This window comes from Siniperca chuatsi, linkage group LG13, assembly GCF_020085105.1.
Source record: "Siniperca chuatsi isolate FFG_IHB_CAS linkage group LG13, ASM2008510v1, whole genome shotgun sequence".
In the NCBI taxonomy this organism is placed as follows: domain Eukaryota; kingdom Metazoa; phylum Chordata; class Actinopteri; order Centrarchiformes; family Sinipercidae; genus Siniperca; species Siniperca chuatsi.
Window position 1 is genome coordinate 29,054,298 of NC_058054.1, and position 22,543 is coordinate 29,076,840.

The 22,543-nt window shown below is 41.0% G+C and overlaps 1 protein-coding gene across 14 annotated transcripts in view; it reads left to right on the plus strand.

The window, feature by feature from the left end:
- LOC122886730 (disks large-associated protein 1-like) overlaps positions 1 to 22,543 on the plus strand; it is a 185,780-nt gene that overhangs the window by 46,536 nt on the left and 116,701 nt on the right. For 10 of the 14 annotated variants that reach the window (XM_044219266.1, XM_044219267.1, XM_044219272.1 and 7 more), the window contains exon 2: positions 4,486 to 4,574. The exons of 3 other annotated variants lie outside the window; for them this stretch is intronic. The gene's annotated coding sequence lies outside the window, so the exon portion shown is untranslated. The remainder of the gene's footprint in view (positions 1 to 4,485; positions 4,575 to 22,543) is intronic. One more of the 14 variants, XM_044219262.1, reaches the window with a different exon arrangement.

The window sequence follows — 22,543 nt, forward strand, 5'->3', positions numbered from 1 at the left end:
GATGATGAGTTTATGAATATCATGTCATGCATTGCAGTTTTGCCATAACAGCCTAAATAATATATAAGTGCGAGAATCAAAGTTTGCCAGCCTGCGGTCGTATCCGTGCCAATATGCCGATTGAGAGGACTTTTGGCTTGTCACTTCAAAGATGGCCACCATAGGTCTTTGTCAGCCCAAATACTGTCCGGTTAATGATTTTGTCTGTAAAATGTCAGGAAATGTCCATCTCAATTTTCCGGAGCCTATTTCTTGTTTATCGGACCAACAGTCTAAAATCCAATATAAAACAAAGGAGCAAACCTTCACGCTGCAGAAACTGCAACCAGAGTGATTGGAGTTTCTGCGTAATAAATCATTTCTGTTTGTTCTTGTGTGCCTCAAATTAGAATTGTAAGATGAGATTGTTTTTTTGGGAAGATCTGTTTTGTAGATTATTTTTCTCAGGTTTGTGCACCTTGCCTGTAATGTTAGTGATGGTTATGATTGGTGGAGTGATATGATGTAATACAGGTGATGTATCACGTTGGTGACAGTGTTCACTTGTCCTACCGGTGAGGCGGACCCAGTTACACAGAAGAAGCTGTCCCCGTCCTCTTGCTTTACCCACGTCCCGAAAGTAGTTTTAATTCAGTAACTGTCGAGTTTATGGTCAACCAGCGTTACAGAAGCATAACAGGAAAAAGTGTAGGATGTTAGTGTAGCTCTTCCTTAACCTGCAGGATTCTGGTACAATTCCACATTCAGCCAAGAACTGTCGAAATGCCTGGGAGAGTTCTTGTTCTGCCCGTTTCATCCAGGCTGCTTTGGGAACTGACTTGTGTCTGAACTTATGGTAGGCAAGTATCCCAGCATGCATTTCCCATCAACCAGTGGCGATGGCAGAGGATGTGAGCCAGACTTTCTTGTGTGCGAATTAGAGATGTCCCGAGTCGATGCTAATGATCGCTCTCAGGGCTGATCCGGTATCGGCTAAAATAAAGCCGATCAAAATCTGATCCTTTCTTTACTGTTCTACTGTTTCTTTACACAGTCTCCCAGTTCAGCTTTCATTCTTATCATATCAATAATTTATTCTCATCAACTTAATATTTTGAACCAGGACCTTTGGTATTTGGATCAAGTAGCTTGTGAAAAATAAGGTGTGTCAGATTGAGTAACTTAGTGGTGACTCTGATGTAGCAGTAGAGTTTTGAACATATGATATAATTCCTTTTGGGTGATTAATTTGGAGTTGTCAGAGTTTGCATTTGTTGCTGTTTGTCGTTCATAATGTTGAATAACAGCGCTGCCTCTGTGGACGTTTGGCTCTGTATATGTACCGAAACTTGCAAAGTTTAAATTTCCTAGAACGGCAGTTCAAAGTTTGAGTACTTTCATTGAGAAAGGCCTCATGTTTCAGGTTTTATTGGTTTATCCGCAGACTGTGGGTCATATTTATACCCTACATTGCAGTAAATAAAAGCTAAAGAAAACCACAATGTATTTTGAAATAGCAACACATGGCTATAACATGTAAATCAGCAGTGTACGGTGGAGCTTGCTTAAAGTCAGCTGTTTGAAGTGCAGCATTTCTCTGATCCTTTTATCGCACAGAGCATTGCCCCAGATAGGCGAGACACTCGTCTGCCATTCAAACTCTGGGTCTGCAAAAGCTGCACGTTTAAATGAGCCTGTTTCCAGGCAACAACTTCATCAGGTTTCCACCAAAGAACAGAAAAAATCTGGCCCCCAGGTGTCACTTCCCATCATCAGCTGTGGGACAAATCTGAGATGGTTAAATTAAAGGCAAATGAATCTTTGAAACAGAGGGGCTAGAAATTGCTTATTTGTAGACAATTAAGCACCTGCTGTCGGTGTGTGTCTGTGTGTGTCCGTGTGTCGACGCCAGCAGCTACCACCATGGCTGATGGCCAATGGAGAAGTGCCTTAAGCAACACAGCCTCCTAAAAATGTCTCATTATATAAAACTCCTGCATTCAAAAAGTTCTGACTGCTCTGAGAAATGCACATGCTTGGTTTCCACTTCATTTAAATCCTGCACTCTAAATGTTGCATGTACTGCTAGTGTTGACCTGAATTGAAGGCGAGGTATGGAAAATGGAAAACAATACGTCTTTCACGTGACTTGGCATGACTGAATCCAAATGGAAAGATCGTTGTTTTGACTTGAAACATGAATGGAAAGGCTTCAGTGTTATAGTGTAATACTTTGACTTGGACTCCCAACTAGAACCACTAAATCCTGTCTTTAGGTTCTTGGGAGCTCGGGCACCTCTGGAAATGTTGAGTACCTACATGGAAATCCTACTGTGGGGTGAACATATAGAGTAGTAACACTGTCCAAAGATGATAAGTAGGCACAGTGTCAAAGCAGTAAGCTTCACCTAGGGCTGCGACTACTGATTATTAATATTAATGATTAATCTTTCAAATATTATGCTCATCATAATGTCCCAAAGTGCAATGTGATGTTCAAATTGTCTGCCTGCCCCACTAACCTATAGACCTGTCAATGAAAAGAATGGCAAAGAAGAAGTGCAATTTTACTGATTGTGTGGCATCAATGAGTTTCTACAACAGCGCTAAAAAAAATGTGAAGTCAAGTCAGGTTCATTTTCTTTATATAGCCCAATCACACATTTTCCTCAGTGGGCTTCACAATCTGTACAGCACAGGACGGCCTCTGTCCTCAGACCCCCGATTCAGATAACGAAAAACTCCAGGGACAATGTTAGAAAGCTCAGGAAGAGCAGCAGAGCAGGGATCCCTCCCCAGGACGGACAGACAGGAAGTAGATGCCGTGTGGACAGAACAGACCGACATATTAAAATTACAGTATGGACCATCATGATGACAGTTATGGTTACACGGGTAGACAGTTACGCTGTCATTACACGTGACCGTTCCACACAGCTGTGGGGATTTTTAGCACTTGTATTATCATGAATTAATCACAAGTGTCATCATTAAACATCAGAAAGGTGTTTAGTTTATAGTGCTCATATTCGGTTTACACGATGCTGTGTGTAATATCAAATGAAAATCATGAATACAGGGAAATAAAATGATCCAGTGTAAATAATTATAATAATACTGAATACACCAAATACACCAATTCAATGCACCAATGGTGTACACCAATAATATATTATTTTAATTAAACATCAGTAACATCTACTTTACTGACAGACAATTGACATGCATGGTTAAGCCCAATAATCACATGCATGAGAGTAAATATAACCCACACGTGCAACATTCATGTGTTGCCTAAGATTTCCAGTTCTGTTGCAGCCCTCTACTGTGACTTGACATGTTACAAACACTGATGTTGTCGGTGTCAGCAGTGCTGTGCTCAGCCACAATTGTTGACAGCATTGTAGTGAAAGCATCGCAGGCCCGTTGGAGGGTTAGCTGTGCCATCGACTGACGTCAGGCCTGCACAGAACACTGAGAGGCACATTAGGCGTTGTACAAATACCAAATGGCTCATACATGGAAATAAAGTTTAGAAAGAAATTCTGTTTTCACTTTTTAAATGAAAAGATGGTTTTAGAATGAAAAACTAGTCACTCTTAATCACTTTTGCAAAAGAGACATTTGGCTTATTTTGATCAGATAAGGAAAAAATAGCTTGCCAATGTGGTTTCATGCTATCATGCATTGCTAACCAGCATTGCTTTTAAACCAACAACGGGAATTCTGCAGAGTCTGAAATACGTGAGAATAGTTTGTCCACTCCATCACCTTCTTACAGTATTCCTTACATGGGAAAAACCTGATGCTGCAGTGTCTGATCAGCATACAGCCAACCACTGTAAACATCAAGTTTACATGTTTAACATCCACACAAACTTTAGCACGTTCTCATCTCTCTTTCAACACTAAGAGTTAAATATAATGTAATCCATTCCAATTGCATTTAATGTAGAAGGAAAGTGAGCTGCTGAGCGTGAACAGTACCACAGCAGGCTGGACAGCTCCACCCCAGACTACCTAGGTTTTAGTATTAGCCCAGGATTAAATAGAGACAGTAGCGGACATGGTACAGATAAGCCAGGGTTATACTCACCCAGGACTATTATGAGCGTGGTTAATTGTCACGCACAGCATCAGGAGCTACTGTTAGAGAATAGAAAAGTATTGCAAACAAATGCAGATGACAGTACTTAAGTATTAAAAACATTCCACCGTGGCAATTTAGGCACACAAAATGCAACGTGAGACATGCTAATATTAGCAACAACCCTAATACATGAAGTCAGTTTTACCAGTCTAAATCTTTCCTCAGCGCCCATGCATCTCGTCATTTTAAGGTTTTGATTGCTTACATTATTTGTGTCAGAGTCTGTACCAGACAGAGGTCTGTGCGAGAGGAAGGGGACTGGATGCAGCTCATAGGATCTGCTGAGAACAAATATTTCACGTATATGTGACTTCTGTAGTAACTGTGTGTCTGTCTGTGTATGTGTATTTTCCTAGACAGCTGGAGTTAATGAGGGACCAGTTATACAGAAATGTCAATCCCTTCCAGTTAGCGACAACTCAACAATGATGGGGATATAAAGGAGGTGAGTGAGCATGGACCTGACCACACTATCTAAATCTCATATTTTACAACATTTAATTTAATTTTCGCTACCTTCATGAAGTTTGTGCTTAATCCATACACAATACTCTTCAAAACTACCCACATTCGACTCTGTCTCGAAACCAGAAAACAAACTTGTATTTAGTTTCTTATTTTCATCTTCTTCTCCATCATGTTTGATTGGGGGGGGTGCACAGACCTAAAACCAACTAAATCAGTATTATGCCACAACTGACTGTTTGTGATACAGAGATAAATCTGTCATCTGTATGCAGGCTGGAGTTTTGGCTTCTCTGGTGTCTCACGCCACAGCAAGTGGTGTATAATAATCTAAGGAAAAAGATTCACGTCCATATTGCCTGTGTCACATGAACATTACCCTCTACAAGTAACTCTGCACATCAGGAGGAAGCAACTTCTTGATTCATTTTGACAAGTCTCTTGGCTTTCCCATAGACGCCAGATTCATGTGGGAATACCAAGTGTAAGAGTGTTTCCAGCGAGCTCTCCAGCAGCCCGTAGCAGAGAAGGTGTTGATTAGGTGATTAAAATCACAGTGACGCGATGGAGCTCACTCAGTTATTCAATTCAATTCAGTTTTATTTATATAGTGCCACATCATAACAGAAATTAGAGAGAGAGAGAATCACAATGCAAATTCCACCTAGAATTTTAAAATAGTAATAATGTAATGGTAGTGGTAATATTAACAAAGTAATAATAATAGGAATAACAAAAAGGAATACAATTCAAACCCAGAGATCACTTGGATTTCAGAGTGCTTTAGCATCTTTTTCCTTGTATGTTTTTTTAATATTGATGTTTGAGTTTGTGTCAATTACTCTTTTTCGTTATTAGTTCAGCCATGAACTAATGATAATAATAATGATAATAATAATAATCATAATAAGTGCTCTTGATGTTACAGTACCTATGGTCCACACAAATCAGAAATATCTATTAAACACATCACTCACTTAGTGTCTCTAAGAGAATAGATTTTTGATCAAGTACAGTATTGGCCTGAATATAAGACAATATTAATTTCTGGATTACATTTGAAAAAGTTGTGTTAGCCCAGTTTAGCCTACAGGAGTTTCTGAAGGCTCGTGTAACGTGCCTTGCTGCCACAAAGGGAAATAAATTCACGACGAGTGAAAATAAGTCCAAAGCGCGTCTTCAGTGCAGAAATGGACCGTGGACTGAATCATCTGTCAAACAGCCAAGAACTTCTGCTGTCACAGATGATGAGAAGCTCAAAAAGACAAAATCACAGTCTGAAAAACGCTGTCAGATTTGCATTCTACTTTTATGGGATTATTGGGGTTGCTGTCTTAAATCAGAGCCAACAGGGTGATATCTACCTGCCACCAAAAGTAATCTCATCTCTGAAAATGATCATTCTCACAGTATAACTGCAAAATGTACATATGCTGGACTTCCTTGATGAGTTAGCTAGAATGTAACCATGCAACATATAACCACTTCTGGACCAATCCATTTTGGCTAGCTACTTGCGAGGGCACTGTGAATCATCAGGAGTCTGCTAGACCAGCCTTTCCTGACTTAGGCCACTGATGGACCAAGCCAGTCAGGCAGGCAGGCTAAGTTCTTCTAAGTCAAGTAGCCATATGAAAGTAAAAGCCAACATGCAGTGTGGTTAGTAGGATGTTGAAGAACAGCTTCAGTGTCTTCAAGTTTTTCACCAAGTCCGTACATGGGCCAGTGCTGGCTTACAATTAGTCCTCTGAGACAAAAACACAGACATGTGCACCAACCCTAAGCTACAGTTAGCCGAACTTGACTGTCTACCCTGGTTGGCTGTGGATTCAAGACTTAAGTCATGGTTAACCCCTTAATTTATCTGAGACAGATAACTTGTTTCTGTCTGAATCATCTATTGATTCAGAAACGCTGTAAAAATAACCCTAAGGCATGCAGTCTAAAGTAATCCGTCGACCATAGTTTATGGGGAATATGACAGGAGAAGATAGGTGTTAGAGATATGATTCACGCTTCTTTCACAGTCAGCTGGTCGTTTTGGTCCCCACCTCTTTCACACATCCCACCACTGAGCTGTTCCTTTCTATCTGTCTGAATATTGTAGGCTTCACAGGCATGCACAAACCTAGGATTTAATTTCTGAGTAAAAGAGAGCAGCTCTGCAGCTCTGTGCAGAAGGGAAGCAGGTACTGAGAGAGAGAGAGAGAGAGAGAGAGAGAGAGAAGCAGGTTAAGCCCACGCTCTTCTCTTCTCAACCCTGCTCTAAAGGCTGAGTTGAATCATAACAGTCAGTGGGCGAAAAGAAAGAGGAAAAAAATCCTTTCCACGCAGATTCTGACGTACATCTCTAGTTGATTGGGGGTCGTATGGATGGGCTGATGGGAGAAAAGGGAGGGAGTTGTTGATAGCCTCCAGCAGTGCTTAGTCTCTCCCTCTCCCTCTCTCTATGGTATTTTAATGGCTGTTTTGTATCTTCATAAAATCTATCCAGCTGGATAAAATCCTCACGACTTTCTTCAGTACAGAAGTAGAGTTCAGTCAGAAATACTTACGTCAAGGAATTAAATGTTTACAGCTAACTGCTCTGCAGCTAGATTTGGCAGTAAAGGCTCCTCTCTGGGAGGGAGCTCTCTAAGAATCCAGGCAGCTCGAGGGGCAAACTAATCCCCCAGCATTAACACCGTGTTCTTACAGAATTCAGAGATAGCTGAAAACATATAGTACATGAACATTCAGTTGATATTTAATGATAACACCATGGCATTCTGCAAAACGCCCAGCAACAACTGCACTTTCTTAGAAAACTTAACTGGTTTGGCATTTGAGAAAAGCTCATGACACAATTCTACCTGTCACTCCTTATCTTTCCTACTACTACTTTGTCTGATAATCTCTCTACATGCGACAAGGTTAGTCAGATAACTTTACTTAACTTTGTGTTGCTGCTGAATCAAATTGTACTTTCAGGTCAATCTCTATTTTGGTGAATAAAAAACACTCATTAGTCTCTGTTGTCTTACAATGAATGTATTTATTTACAATAACTGGTACCTGGAAACCGACCTCACACAACAGTGGTGACATGGAGTTAGCATGACAAACAATCTTTGCAACAATGTCTAGTTATACCCAAGAAGGTCATAAAGAGGGGCGTGTGTGGCTCTTCTTAGCTATCTAGTCTGAACCACAGAATACAGTCTCCATCCAGCATATCAAGAAATTGAGACACCCAAAGGTTTATAATCTTTCTGCCTAGACAGTCGGAACCTCCCCACATGCTTGGCAGAGTAGGCAAAAGGCCAGGGTCAGTTAACCATGACAATACAGAAGCAATACAAATACATACTAATTCTAGTATGTCATAGTATACTGTTTTTGCAGTTGTTATACAAAAATATCAACATACTTTACCCTTTTATACCAAAAGCAAATGATACAATGTGTGATGTTGGATGTTAATCCAAGAGCGATTTTGAAATGTCACTGGAATGGCACCACCAACCACAATTTGTCTTTTCTTTGTCTTTTTCTCAGCGGTGAGTAGCTCCTCCATTTCCTATGTGCACTATTGTGGGAGAATAGTGTGCATCAACAACACACTCAAAAATCGACACTTGTCACTTTTCTTGTGTGAACACTCGATGTACTAAAAAGCTGCTTAGAACCAGTATGCAGTTTGGATTTGGGACACAACTTTTGTGTTTAGTGCTAATCAGCAAATGTTAGCATGCAAACACACTAAACTAAGATGGTGAACAGGGTAAACATTATACCTGCTAAACATCAGTGCCGCAGATCCACTAGTGTGGATGTAGAAAGAAAACTAAATGGCTTCAAGATTCATGTCTTTTTGACACAGTGGGCAAGGAACGACATGTTTTTGAAGTGCTGGGTTAATTTTCAAGTTGTCAATTCTTACGTGAAGATTTTCTACCAACCTACTGACAATGAAATTGAAAAATCCACATGATCCCAATTAGGGGGGGTTTTGTCTATGCAGCCCCTGGTTCTATACTCCTGCAGGTGAATTAACTGCAGCTAAGAGAAACCAGTTCCTGAGTAGACAACTAGATTGACCAGTATGGCACTGGGACCTGAAGACTCAGATTAAGAGCCACTGATTGAGGCTCAGTGTATTTTTAATAGAAAAGTTGCATAATGCAGCTGTAACCAATCTCCTCTCCTTCATGTGAGCTGCATCTAACAAGTGAAAGCACTAAGCAACCATTGCTTCTCATGTAAAACACCAGCATTCATAATGTCGTGCACACTCCATGTTCAGACCTTGTGAGAGACGCAGTGATATAAATATCTGAGAGCAGCTGAAGAGGATTCACTCAGCACAAACAGTCCTCAACTACAGCCGGTTACAACGACTTAACGGCAGACATTCTGTCCTCCATTCAGTCTGACACAAGGCACACACAAAAGATCAATGATGGATGTAGTATTTGTTCTTCTAACAATCATAATCAAGTACCAGTTGATCTTCTGCATAAGCGCATTTAAAAGGAATTAACAGTAAAAGAGAAAAGCACAACGGCTTACTCAGATCCATTCACAGCAAGTCTATCTCAGTTGAAGGTTGGGTGGGTTTGTTATGTCCCAAGGTTATCTGGGGAGTTTTTCATGCAGTGATGGTATTTGTGGATGCAAAAATCTCAGTGTCAAGAAAAAAACCCGAGAAATCTTAGGCAGGCTGAGTCAAACAGGAATCCTGCGGGAGGGAGTGTACAGTAGCTGCAGTGATTTATCCAGTGAAGTGCTCAAACTGAAGGTGCAGTCAGACCAGAATTCCTTCCCCAGTCATTTCAGTGAGTACGGGGTGAGACGTCTCCACTGCCAATTGTGAATTGACCCTGCCTTGTTCGTTTTTCATTGGGTTCAATCTGATTAAACATTGAACTGTGAAACTGCAAGCCTCTTCAGTGTCCAGGCAGTTTGAGGGGGGGCTGATTCAGGAAATATTGGTGTTTATAATCCTTGTATATAACCGCGCAGTGAAATAATACAAGCAGCAGAGAAGGATGCTGATTGGCTGCAATGATAGCTGGAACAGTGATTGAGGTTGATGGCAGTAAAGTGTTGGACTGCACGCTGGTTTATGGGTGTGGTCTTGCCTGTACATTGCCTAGTGTTGGGGTTCATCACTACCCCCACTATTACTGAAAGTGAAGTGAATCACAGTCCTGTATGACAAACGTGACATGCGAGCAGTGCTTGCACCAGATGGCAAATGGCGGCAGCATCACGTCACAAATGTCACTTGCAAATTCTAGGTTCATTTGTGAGTTCTACAGGGCTCTCTCACGCTGCAGGGGTCACAGGTACGGCGTTTGTTTTGATTAGTGAGACGTGTCAAAATTAACTCCAGAGGAAATTATGGTATGTTGTAAATGGCAGCTGGCATGTTGACAATTTGGTGAGACGGGCGCCGGGAAAGTGGAAGCAGCTCGTCCCCTGTGTAGCATGCACTGGCTTAACTAAATTCAAGTGGTGATGTGGTTTCTGGCAGCGTGGTGAAGTGGTCGGCCGAGAGCAGCCTATGGACCAAATATGGCCCTTCACAAATAATTTTGCCTGCACAAAAAAGCCAGATTAAATCTTTTAAAAAATGACATGACTTCATCATCTACTAATCAGGACCCCATGTGGAGAACACACTGATACTGTGTCTTGTTCTGTCTTTAATAGCTCACATTATGGACATGAGGTGTATTAAATTTACCAGATGAATAACAAAAAGAACATATTCATTTCAATTAAACTATACCACATCTCTAGTTCAAGCATGCATTTATTTCCTCAGTATTACTTGATGATACTCTCTTTCAAATTATATGTTGAGGAGCTTACAAAGATACTCAAACAAAAGCTGAATTTTCTGTTTCTCTTGTGCAGTTAGGCAACAATTGAGTCAGTCTACAATCTTGTTAGTACTGTGGATATTCCTTACATGCATGCTCCAGCATCGACATGTCACTCTTTAGATGTTTTTTATCTCAGCGCTCTGCGATTCCTGTCAGAAGATGGCTGTAGAGCTCATCATAGTGACTTGTACATGTATGTAGGTTGGCCCTCTCTGTCAGTTAGAAGCGACCTGCACTTCTTAGTATATATTTATAAAGCACTTCTAGGAAAACAGCCCATTTATCTTGCTTTTAGCAGGAGTGTTGCATTCTGGAGGGTCCAAAATTCTAAACAGAGCTCGTTAAAGAGCCCTTTAAATGTTTTGCTCCACTCCATTCAGCAGGGGTTAAAGTTGGATCACCTGATTTCTGTGGCAGATTTTACAATAGTAATTGAGTCCACCATTGACTAGTAGACTGTACCTTCAATGGTTAGATCTTGGTGAGGTGTACATCTTTAAGGTGAACTTGGCTTGTTATGATTTAGTTTTTATTCAATGCTGTTTTAATGTATTTCTCAGTTGTACCCTTTGGGTAACTGTTGGATTTTTGCCTTTGCTTTTATTGTCCTGTGTACACAGGGCACCTATGCAAAAGAGAGCGAACTGCTTTCAGGGGACCAACCCATACAAATGTACACATTGTCCCACAATGCAATGCACAAAGGAAATGGGAGGGAACTCACACCTGCAAAAATATAAAATAAATTGCTTGTGGTGGTGAGCAGCTCCCGGTAATACCATTTTGCTTTCTCTTTGTGAAGTTTAATTGGCATTTCAGAGTCTCAGTTTAACTGACATCCATCAGCGCGTTTTGTAAGTTGAGGAAAGTAAGTTGTGTTTCTGTCTACAGTATCTGACAGCTGTATGACATAAGACAAAAAACATCTGCATCAGTATTATAGCTCATATTCAAACACATCCGGTCTACGTTAGGAAAAGCCTCCTGCCTCTGCTGTTTATAGACAGTGGTTTCTGTGGTACTGTGTGTGTGTGTGTGTGTGTGTGTGTGTGTGTTCCCATGTGGGTCTAACTGGAAGGACAGTACTAAATGATGTTGAATGCAGGAGGTATACTGATTATTTTCCATTTTAAATTTCAGTTCACTCATGTCTGTTTCACATACTGCTGTGGTTACCATGGTGACACATCCTTCTCTTTTCTGGTAATGTGCAAGGCAAGGAGAGACAGAAAGAGAGACAAGTGAAACGAGAGAAAATCTCTGGAAAAGACACACACACACACACACACATTAGACTGTTTTTTTTGTTTTTCCTTCCCAGCAGATGGTCACATCATGGCCATGTTTGAGTTATGTTGCAACTGGAGAGGGAAACCCTGAAGGTGACAAAGTCAATTCAAACCCAAACAGTGTGATAAGAAAAAATCTGTAAAATATTTGAATGAATTTATAGTCACAACAAAAGAATTATTAGATAGACGGGGCATATGAGCTGGAGGAGCTCCACATTTCAGAGAGATTGCAGGATAAGTTACTGTGTTTTACTGTAGTTTTTACTATGCAACCGGCAGGGCTGAACAATGGCAAAGGTGGTCAGTTGGGCTGTCCGTCCAACCATCAAACACCAGGGGGCAAGAATTTGGCCGTGACCAACACTTTGGCCAAAGAGAGGTTATCTAGAACACAGTAGGATTTTCATTAAATTTGTTGTGCATTCATGGACCCCGGATGCCTCATTATTAGATAAGGAAATCAACATCTACAGAGTTGCTCATTAATTACAGAGGGTGCTCGTGCTCCCCAGAGCATGACCCTTTTCCTCCAGCTCCACCCTTATTAAAATGTTTACATGTTTAGAGCCACCACTGATAAGGCTGTGACTAGCAAAGTTATCAGTATATTATTTGTTACTTCCAACACTTTCATATTGTGGGCTGCAATGTCCACAATATGAAAGTGCCTCTACGCACCACTAGCAGCGTTATAGACTTCCAGAGCTCTAGTATGAAAGTGCTGTTGTACAGCAGTGTGCGCTGGCAGAAAGAGCAGCAGCAGTTTGTGCAGTACGTTATATTATTCAGCAGGACTGCATGAAACATTACAGTTTTTTTACAATCGCAACTCACATTTCTCTATACAGTTCACTTCAAAACTCTTCACACAGTCCTCTTTAGCAACATGCAGCTCAGCTTCACCTCATCTCGCATCCAAAATGAACTGATGCAACCAAAACACTTGATACACGTCTGAGGACAGCACTTCCTTATACTTTCACAACCTTTGTCGTCATGGTAACAAAAATGTTGTTAACGTGACGTAAGTTAACTTATGTACGTAACTTAAAATAAGTCAACAATGACTTTTGGTTTCACGCGGGACACGAACAGTGGCCTTCTGGGTGAAAGTCCTGTGTTTGACCCATCCATCCACTTTCCACCTCCATGAGGACGAGATTTCCTCTATGGGGATGAGGAATGGAGAGTAAGGTGGAGGGGAAAGTGACACCGTCCTGGGATGGGCTGTAAACCACTCTGTGACTGCAAGAGATGGTGAAACGCCACATCGTCCCATCCAGTGCATAACTCGTCATTGGCCAGAATGTAAACTGTTCACTGGATAATGACAAGCACTGATACACAAGACAATGAGATAACAAAGGACTAAAACCATCGAGGTATGGTTTTGAGAAGAGTATCAAGCCAGAAGAGAGAGATCAAAAGGAGCGAGAGAAAAATCAATATATTGTATCAGGGTGCCCCTGAGGTGTGTTCTAATCTGGTGTGCGTGTGTGTGTGTGTGTATCAGAAACCTTGTTTTTTATTTGGATAAAAGTAGAGCTGTTTTTAGGTCACTGAAACTCATATTATTGTTATAGTATATAGATGCACTGAAAAGTCTGCCATAATATGTTATATATTGATGCATTGAACTATAAGAGCATAATTATACAGTATACTTAGCTTTAAAAAACTGCTGCTGTTGTGGAATTCAGATGTTGAATTCAGTTAGCTGCCAAATTTCTTCTTGTCTTCCGGGTTTCATTTTCTCACAGCAGACCTCAACACCGTTCAGCAGCCAACTCACGACTCCACAGCTTCTCACCAGCACATTAACACACCATCAGTAGAAGACTTTCAAATGAGTGGTAATTTACTTGTAAATGCTTGACCACACAATTACCAGACTGGCAGTGGTTGTCACTATGAGTAACTAGGAGTGGGTGATATGGATAAAATCTATTACTGTATGTGCCATTTTATATTGTAATATCCATATATTTTGTGAGAAGGTCAGCTTTCTGGAAAATCAATTGAGAAACTGTGTATTCAATTTTTAAAACCACGCTGGAATGTCTGATTTGTGAAATCCAGAAATTAAATACCTGAAAAATTGAGGCATTCCATTGATCGATTGATTAACCATAAGTCTGAACCCGAGAATTTATAGGGATGGCTACCTCTGCAAAATTTCTGATGGTTTGCAAATACATATATCTTCTCATGGTATGTATCATCATATCTCCCAACCCTACAGACAACCCCTTTATTCTTTATATATAGTAATTTGATTCATTTTTGATACAGAAAATGCTGAGCTGGTTAGTGGCACTGTAAACAGAAAATGTCATAGCCCTCTCACAAATAATACTGAATTCATTCATGAACACATTCTTGTAAAAGACACACAATTAGTACATTACTGAATTTGATATTGAGGTAAATCCATTGTGTGTGCACCCCGGTATGGAAGAAAATGCCCATCGGGCTGCATTAAATGAGTATCCTGTCTGCTTCCGGTGCTGGTATCCACCCTCAGAGGGTGACTCAAAGGCTTTTTGTTCGCCAGCTTCCATTTAGCCCAAAATAACTTGATCTCAGCCCTATTTTCATTTCTCCTTCCGCCTACACACACAGCATCAGCCCAGCCTGCATGGCACATATGGCTCTTTGAAAAATGCAGCAGGAGGTGCTGATAAAAGATGGGGGGGGGTTGTTCAATGTCTATCAATCTCTCATCTGGTTTTTATCCCCTCTATATAATCTTGTAGAGTTTGTTTCCGTCCGCTCCTTTACCTCCGTTCCTCTTCTCCACTTCTCACATAACTTATCTTTTCTTGCCTCTCCTCCTAGAAATTTACATTCAAGTGTCAGTTGTATAAATAGCTAATCTCCAGTGCAGAGAATGATGTATTCTTGCTCTTCCTGATGTATTTTGATTATAGGATAGCATATTGGGAGCTCTCTGTGGAACTGATAAGTAAATCTTAGCCTACATTCAGTCAGGGAACAAAAAAAAATATCTTCACAATAACAATAAGGTTTTGACACTCTGATCCTGTTCTGATTAGTGCCTTTGGTTGTCTTCTTTCTGTGATTTTCCCTCTTGACATGATCCCTCACCAGCTTCCCACCCTCCAACACTGCCAATTGTGCTGAGAATTGAACATGGGTTTCTAGGACAACATTATGATCAGTGCTTTTGATTGACATCTATGTTTTTTTTAAATTATTATTTCACAGAAGCCACTCCACATGAACTACAGTGGTTATGTTCATAACTGAAGGAGCAGAAACACATTCTGATTGTTGGACTAGTTATAGTTTTGATTTGGGCATCATGACTGATTTGACCAAGGTGGACCAAGTCAGCTCCAGTCTGGGCCAGTTGGTTTTGAAAGTCATAATAGATAGAATCGTAGAGAGTGTAGTGTTTAAAGATTCTAATAATGTGACTTACGATCCGGTTGCTGCCCAAAAGGATTTTTTGCTAGATATGCTTATTTGCTTGTGAAATGAGTGAGATGAGAGGATTGATATCAATTTCATGTCTATGTGTTACAGATCTTGACTACAGAGATGGAGTCAAGATGTGGTTAGCCTAGCTTAGCATAACGACTGGGCAAGGGGGAAAAAGCTAGCCTGGCTCTCTCCAAAGTTCAGTAATACACCAACACCTCTAAAGCTCACTAATTAACAGGTTGTATCTTGTTTGTTTAATCTGTATACAAACAGAAATGGAAAAAATAACAAGTTTGTGGTTTTAGAGAGAGTTACATGAGTTACATTATGTGCTGATATTATTTTTTGATGAACAACAATTTATTCATCCGCCCAGTACTTATGTGCAGAGTCTCTGGCTATAGGACAGGTTGCCAGATACAGACGGTGAGCACAGGCTTTGGTTTTAGTCTCTGTACAGGTACAATGGTTCCAAAAATGGCAACCTCACTATCAAGACAAGACTTTACTAGGCTGCACACACTCACTGCACCCTGCTGTTTGCTAAAAATAGTTCCAGCAAGTAACTCCCCATAAAACCACAAATAGTAATTTTTACATTCTGTTTATACATATTAAAACGGTGTAGTCCCTCATTCGTCCAGGAATGTTCCATCATAGAAATGGTTTCAATCGTAGTAATCTGGACACTGTTTTTAAAATAAAGACGTTTCGGCTCCCATCTGGAAGTCATTCTCAATTGTGAAAAATGGTCTGAGAACTCAGAAATTAAAGCTACTCTGTGTTACTTAAGCCCTGCCCTCAGGAAGGAGTCTTCCTGAGTTTCTGCTGTTTAACCTGCCTAGTTTCACCTGAAACTGCCCTTCTTTTGTTTCCATGCTGGCCCATTAATCAGTAATCAGATCAGGCCTTCTTCACCTCACGGTCTTCAAACGTCACTGTTTATTTGAAGAAAGTGAGGTGAAGAGAGAAGAGTTGGTTTGAAAGAGGAGTCAAAGAAGCCATTTTTGTGAAAAAAGAAAACCCCTCTTTGAACAGAAATGGTGGTCTGAGATTCAACCTGCCAACGATCTATCACAGTGTATTATCACCATGGTCAAGCCAATCATATGCTAATCAGGTACTTAACAGTGATGAGTTCTCAGACCATTTTTCACAATTGAGAATGACTTCCGGATGGGAGCCGAAACGTCTTGATTCAGAAAACAGTGTCCAGATGACTACGATTGAAACCTTTTCTACGATGGTTTATACATATTAAACAAACAAGATACAATGTGTTAGTATGTGTTGGCACATCTTTTTTCACTTGGGCAGAGCCAGGCTAGCTGTTTCCCCCTGCTTCTAATCTTTATGCTAAGCTAAGCTAACCATGTCCTGACTCCACTCTGTACTGACAGAGCTTGACACGTTTCATCTCACTCTCAGAAAAAAGTGTCATTCCCAAAGAGACACCGACCAGAGTGACACACTGACCACCGCTCAGTGTAGCAGTCATTTAGAGCTGATAGTCCGAGCTAACCAGCCATGAACAGCTACTATCAGACTCTCTGTGTCCGTACTTGAAACGCAGAGAGTCCACTGGAGCTCTGACAGTCACTAGAAGCACATTCATGTTGCTTTGTAAAAGTTAGCTAAAGCTAACCCACAACTAACCTACTAAAAAATAACAACCTAACAACTGTCTAAAATCGCTAACTAACCTAAATACTATAAACACGCAACTAACTAAAATGTACACTAAAATAATCTATGCTAACAGTACAATATAACTACACATCACTATATTCAATCCACGCAATTGGCTCAATCCACTCTTCACTAATACTCCTCTCCACAGTCTGCAGAGTTGGGAAACGTTGGTTTTATACAAGGGGACGGGTGGGTTCTTATTAACAAAAGCTGCCAGGTAACAAAAGCTGCCACCATATACGTCATCAGCCAATAGCAAAATTCAATTGCAATAGCCAGGTTTCTACTAGTTTCTCTGTATATTTATTACTAAATATGTAGAATTCAAATACTTTACACTAAAATGTCAAGATTTGGACCTGAATCTATCACCAACACTAATAAATACCCATATACATTGGTTTTCAGCTGAAAAAAAGTGGTTAGGGTTTAGTTGCTCTTTAAACCTGTTTAATTTTTATGACTGAACTGGAACCGTTTACATCAAGCAGAGAGACAAGACCAGGCGCTGAGATTACTCTGAGCAGCATGCATGGGAATCATTTATAATATAAAATTTGAATATATTTCTTGCCTTTTCCCTGATGGTCTGAATAAGTCGCTAAATTTGTCGCTAGTCGCTTTTTAGAAATAAAGTCGCTAAGAGGGTCTGAAAAGTTGCTACATCTAGTGACAAAGTCACTAAGTTGGTAACACTGTGTGTGTATGTGTGGTGGAACTGCCGGAGCCCCACCCACAGTGAAACCCTACAAAGAGGACAGACGACGAGAGAACAGAAGCAGTGCGACCAGAAAATATTATTTTTTTTCTGTTCATTCGGCTTAAAGTGCGCTGCGCCCCAAGTCTTCTAACGGCAGGGAAAACCCTGCTGTTTATTCTGACATCATGTCGGCTAACATGTTGGTGACATTCTTATGTAAACACAACGGGCAATACTGAGGTCAGCAAAAATGGTCGAGGTCATATCCATATATCGTATGATAAGTCGATAACGTAATTATCACGCCTAAATACAAGATTTAAATTTAAAGAAAGAAAACTGATTTGACTGTCATGTTGTTTTTTGGGACGTCTTTGGTTAATATAATTTTAAACTGAATATCTTAGGGTTTGTTTGGCTTTGGTTTGGTCAGAGAAAACAAACAATTTGAAGATGTCACGTTGGACTGAAACTGAATGTATTTTATTAACAATTTTCAGACCAAAAGATTCATTGAAAAAATAATCACCAGAATAATTGAAAGTAAAAAAGTGAAGAAGAATCGTTAGTTGCAGTCCTACGATTTGTGGTTGTAAATGACATCTTTCTTTTTGAAACTTGTCACTGGAAGCTGTAACTCTTGCCACCCCCACTAAACAGTTTCCTGCAGGAAACTTACTCAGATGTACTGTGCTGATGTGCCATCAAAGTAGGAGGGAACATCTAACATCTACCCGAACGTACAATCCTCTTAACGTAGTCTTAAGTAGTGGGCATACTTCCATTCAGAATGACTCTACTCCAGATAGTCAGAATCAAGTATTTGGTTATTTTATAAAGGGGGAGGTGTTTATCCCTTTATTGGATAGCAAAGCTGAAGACAGACAGGAAAGGCGGCGAACCCTGCTGCTAGTAGAAAAAAAATGTTGCTTCTTTAAGCCCCTGTTAATTTGGGTCCTTGTACAATAATGTCTGACTTCACATCATTTGAAGTGAATCACTTCCTCCCTTGATTCAGGTAAGTTTTATTTTTAGACAGTGTTGTGAGTACAATGTCTTTCCAGTGAAACATAGTAATTCAGGACTTCCTACCCATGTTTGTCCATAGAACAGACCTTCAGTGTTCAATCCAAGGGTGTTTTCAAATCTAACGATATGTCAACTCATTACATACATGTAAGTCTGTTTACACATATGTAAAATTGGTGGGCTCTATTTTCTTTAAAAAAAAAAAGTATTTATTAATTTTTTATTGGTGACAGACAATACAATGGGTGAACAATAACAGAACAACACATACGCAACGAGACAACAGATATGTCATCAAGACACATTTCATCACATCACTAAGTCAGTACAACATATGCTAAGGCTACTGACAACAAACAGTAGGGGTTGTGACAGAGGTATAAAATACAGTGGGTACATTTATAAGTGAATAAGTGCGTGTGTGTGCATGTCTGGGAACTGTGGAGAGGAGAGATGACGTGGAGGAGGAGAGCGAGGAAATAGAAAAGCTATACGAGAAAGATTTTTGAGGGTAAGTTATAGTAGGGTGGGAGGGAGTGAGTTCTCATTACAATTGACAGAGATGGCTGCCAAGGCCCAGTCTACCTCTACAACCACCTATACAGTCATAAGTAAGCTCAAATGGAACTGATAATTTGGTAGTCACCTGCATCAGGGTGAATTGCTTCTGAAGATACATTTCCCACACTTGAGCAAGAAAGTTTGTCTGTTGGACTCCATCACATCTCTTTTGACTGCCATTAAGCTGTGGCCGTAGACAGTAACAGACATGGATGTACAGTAGCATCCATATCGTCATTACCACGAAGAACTTCGTCCTTCACCCTCCGTGGGTGGTCTCATCCTTCGAGCTCGGGTCCTCTACCAGAGGCCTGGGAGCTTTTCTGGACCGAGATTTCTGGTGTTCTTCCAGAGATCTGCTGTAGCCACTCCTTCAGTTTGGGGGTCACTGCCCCGAGTGCTCCGATGACCATGGGCACCACTGTCGCCTTCACCTTCCAAGCCTTCTCCAGCTCTTCTCTGAGCCCTTGGTATTTCTCTAGTTTCTCATGTTCCTTTTTCCTGATGTTGCCATCACTTGGTATTGCCACGTCAACCACAACGGCTTTCCTCTGCTGCACCATGATGTCTGGTTGGTTTGCCATTATCATTCTGAATCTGGAAGTCCCACAGGATCTTGGCTCAGTCATTCTCTACCACCTTTAGAGGTGTTTTCCACTTTGACCTTGGGGTTTCCAGTCCATACTCCGTGCAGATGTTCCTGTACACTATGCCAGCCAGTTATGTGCTGGATTGTCTCAGGGGCCTCTTTGCACAGCCTACACCTTGGGTGTGCTCTGGTGCTCAGGGCCTGCTCCTGTGCAGCCATGATGAGTGCCTCTGTGTTGTCCTTCAGTCCGGCCCGCTCTAGCCATTGGTAGGATTTCTTGATATCAGCCACTTCAGTTATGTCCCGGTGGTACATCCTATGTAGGGGTTTGTCCTCCCATGATGGTCCCTCCTCCAGCACCTCTTCCTCTGTTCCCCATTGCCTGAGACATTCACTGAGCACGTCATCTGTTGGGGCCTTAACTTTGATGTACTTGTGGATCTTGGATGCTTCTTCCTGGATAGTGGCACTCACACTCACTAGTCCACAGTCTCAGGGTGCTGGATTTGGGTTGGAACCCTCCATGCATGGTGAGGAGCTTTCGTGTCTTAACGTCTAAAATGCAACAACAAACTGGGATCTGATTCCACAGGAGAGGAGCTTGATAACTGAAGGCTCTGTCGTATGTGCTGTGTAGTGGCATGTGGACCCAAAAGCAGATGACCAGGAAGTGGCATCAGGGTGAAGTAGCCGGATGGCTACAGTGTTTATTAAAGGTGATGTGGTTTACAGGCAGACAGGTAAACAAACAGGCAAGAGGCAGATAGGTTACCGGCTGGCAGTGGTGGAAGCAGGGAAGTGAGTCCAAGGTGGCAAAACAGTTCGCTAGGGAGCAGGCAAATTACAAAAATCCAGAATCCAAGCAAGGTCCACGGGAGACAAAGAATCCAAAACAGAATTCACTGTAAAAATGCAGAGGAACTGGGCACTGGAACCAGGTACAACAAATGGTACACCAAACGGCAACACCCACAAAGGTCAGGAACACTCACTAGACAGGAACAACACCATGTAGTAACAACAATGATCCAACACTGAACAAAGAGAGAGACACGGACTAAATACCCTAGGGGAGGTGAAACAATGAGACACAGGTGCAAACAATCAAGGAAGGGCCAACAATCAAAACTGGAGGGAAAACAAAGACAGGAAGTAAAACCACAAGACACACAAGGGAAGGAACACACTACAAAATAAAACAGGAAGTGACAGAACCTTAAACTATGACAGGCTCTGGCTCCCATTCTACTTTTGGAGACTCTAGGAACCACAAGTAACCCTGCATCCTGGGAGTACAGTGTTCTAGTCGGATAATATGGTATTATGAGATCTTTAAGATACGATGGTGCCAGACCATTAAGAGCTTTGTAGGTGAGGAGAAGGATTTTAAATTCTATTCTGGATTTTATAGGGGGCCAGTGCAGAGAAGCTAATATTGGAGAGATATGATCTCTTTTCTTAGTTCTTGTCAGTACACGTGCCGCAGCATTCTGGATCAACTGGAGAGTCTTGAGGGACTTCGGGCAGCCGGATAATAAGGAATTGCAGTAGTCCAGCCTAGAAGTAACCTTACGGTGCTGCTGGAGGCTAGGGCAATGCCATCTAGAGTAACTCTCTTTAGATAACATATCTGAGTTTGGGACCAAGTACAATAGCTTCAGTCTTGTCAGAGTTTAACGTCAGAAAGTTGCAGGTCATCCAGGTCTTTATGTCCTTAAGGCATGCTTGAAGTTTAGTTAACTGGTTAGTGTCATCTGGCTTGATCGATAGATATAATTGGGTATCATCTGCATAGCAATGAAAGTTTATGGAGTGCTTCCTAATAATATTGCCTAGAGGACGCATATATCAGGTGAATAGAATCAGTCCAAGCACAGAACCTTGTGGAACTCCGTGACTAACTTGGGCGTGCACGGAGTACTCTCAGTAAGCTGTTAAACATTGATCTGATAGATAGAATATAAACCAGCTTAGTGCGGTTCCTTTAATGCCAATTACATGTTCCAGTCTCTGTAGTAGGATGTGATGGTCAATGGTGTCAAATGCAGCACTAAGATCTAACTAGACAAGTGCAGAGACAAGTCCATTGTCTGATGCAATTAAAAGGTCATTTGTAATTTTCACCAGTGCTGTCTCTGTGCTATGATGCACTCTAAACCCTGACTGAAAATCCTCAAATAAACTATTGTTATTTAGAAAGTCACACAAGTGATTGGCAACTGCTTTCTCAAGGATCTTAGAGAGAAAGGGAAGGTTAGATATAGGTCTATAGTTGGCTAAAACCCCAGGATCAAGAGTGGGCTTTTTAAGAAGCGGTTTAATTACAGCTACTTTAAAGGATTGTGGTACATAGCCTGTTAATAAAAACAGATTTATCATGTCCATATAAAGAAGTGCTAACTAAGGGTAAAACGTCTTTAAGCAGCCTAGTTGGAATGGGGTCTAAGAGACAGGTTGATGGCTTAGATGAATTAATCGTCAAAGAGAGCTGAAGAAGGTTGACAGGAGCAAAGCAGCCAAAACACACATCAGGCTGTACAGCTGTTTCCAAGGTTCCTGTGTTTGAAGACAAGTCGGCACTGGTTAAAGCCAGGACATGATGAATTTTTTCTATAATAGTTCAAATTTATCATTAAAGAAGCTCATGAAGTCGTTGCCACTGAGAGCTATTAGGAATACATGACTCAATGCAGCTGTGACTCTCTGTCAGCCTGGCTACAGTGCTGAAAAGAAACCTGGTGTTGTTCTTATTATCCTTTATTAATG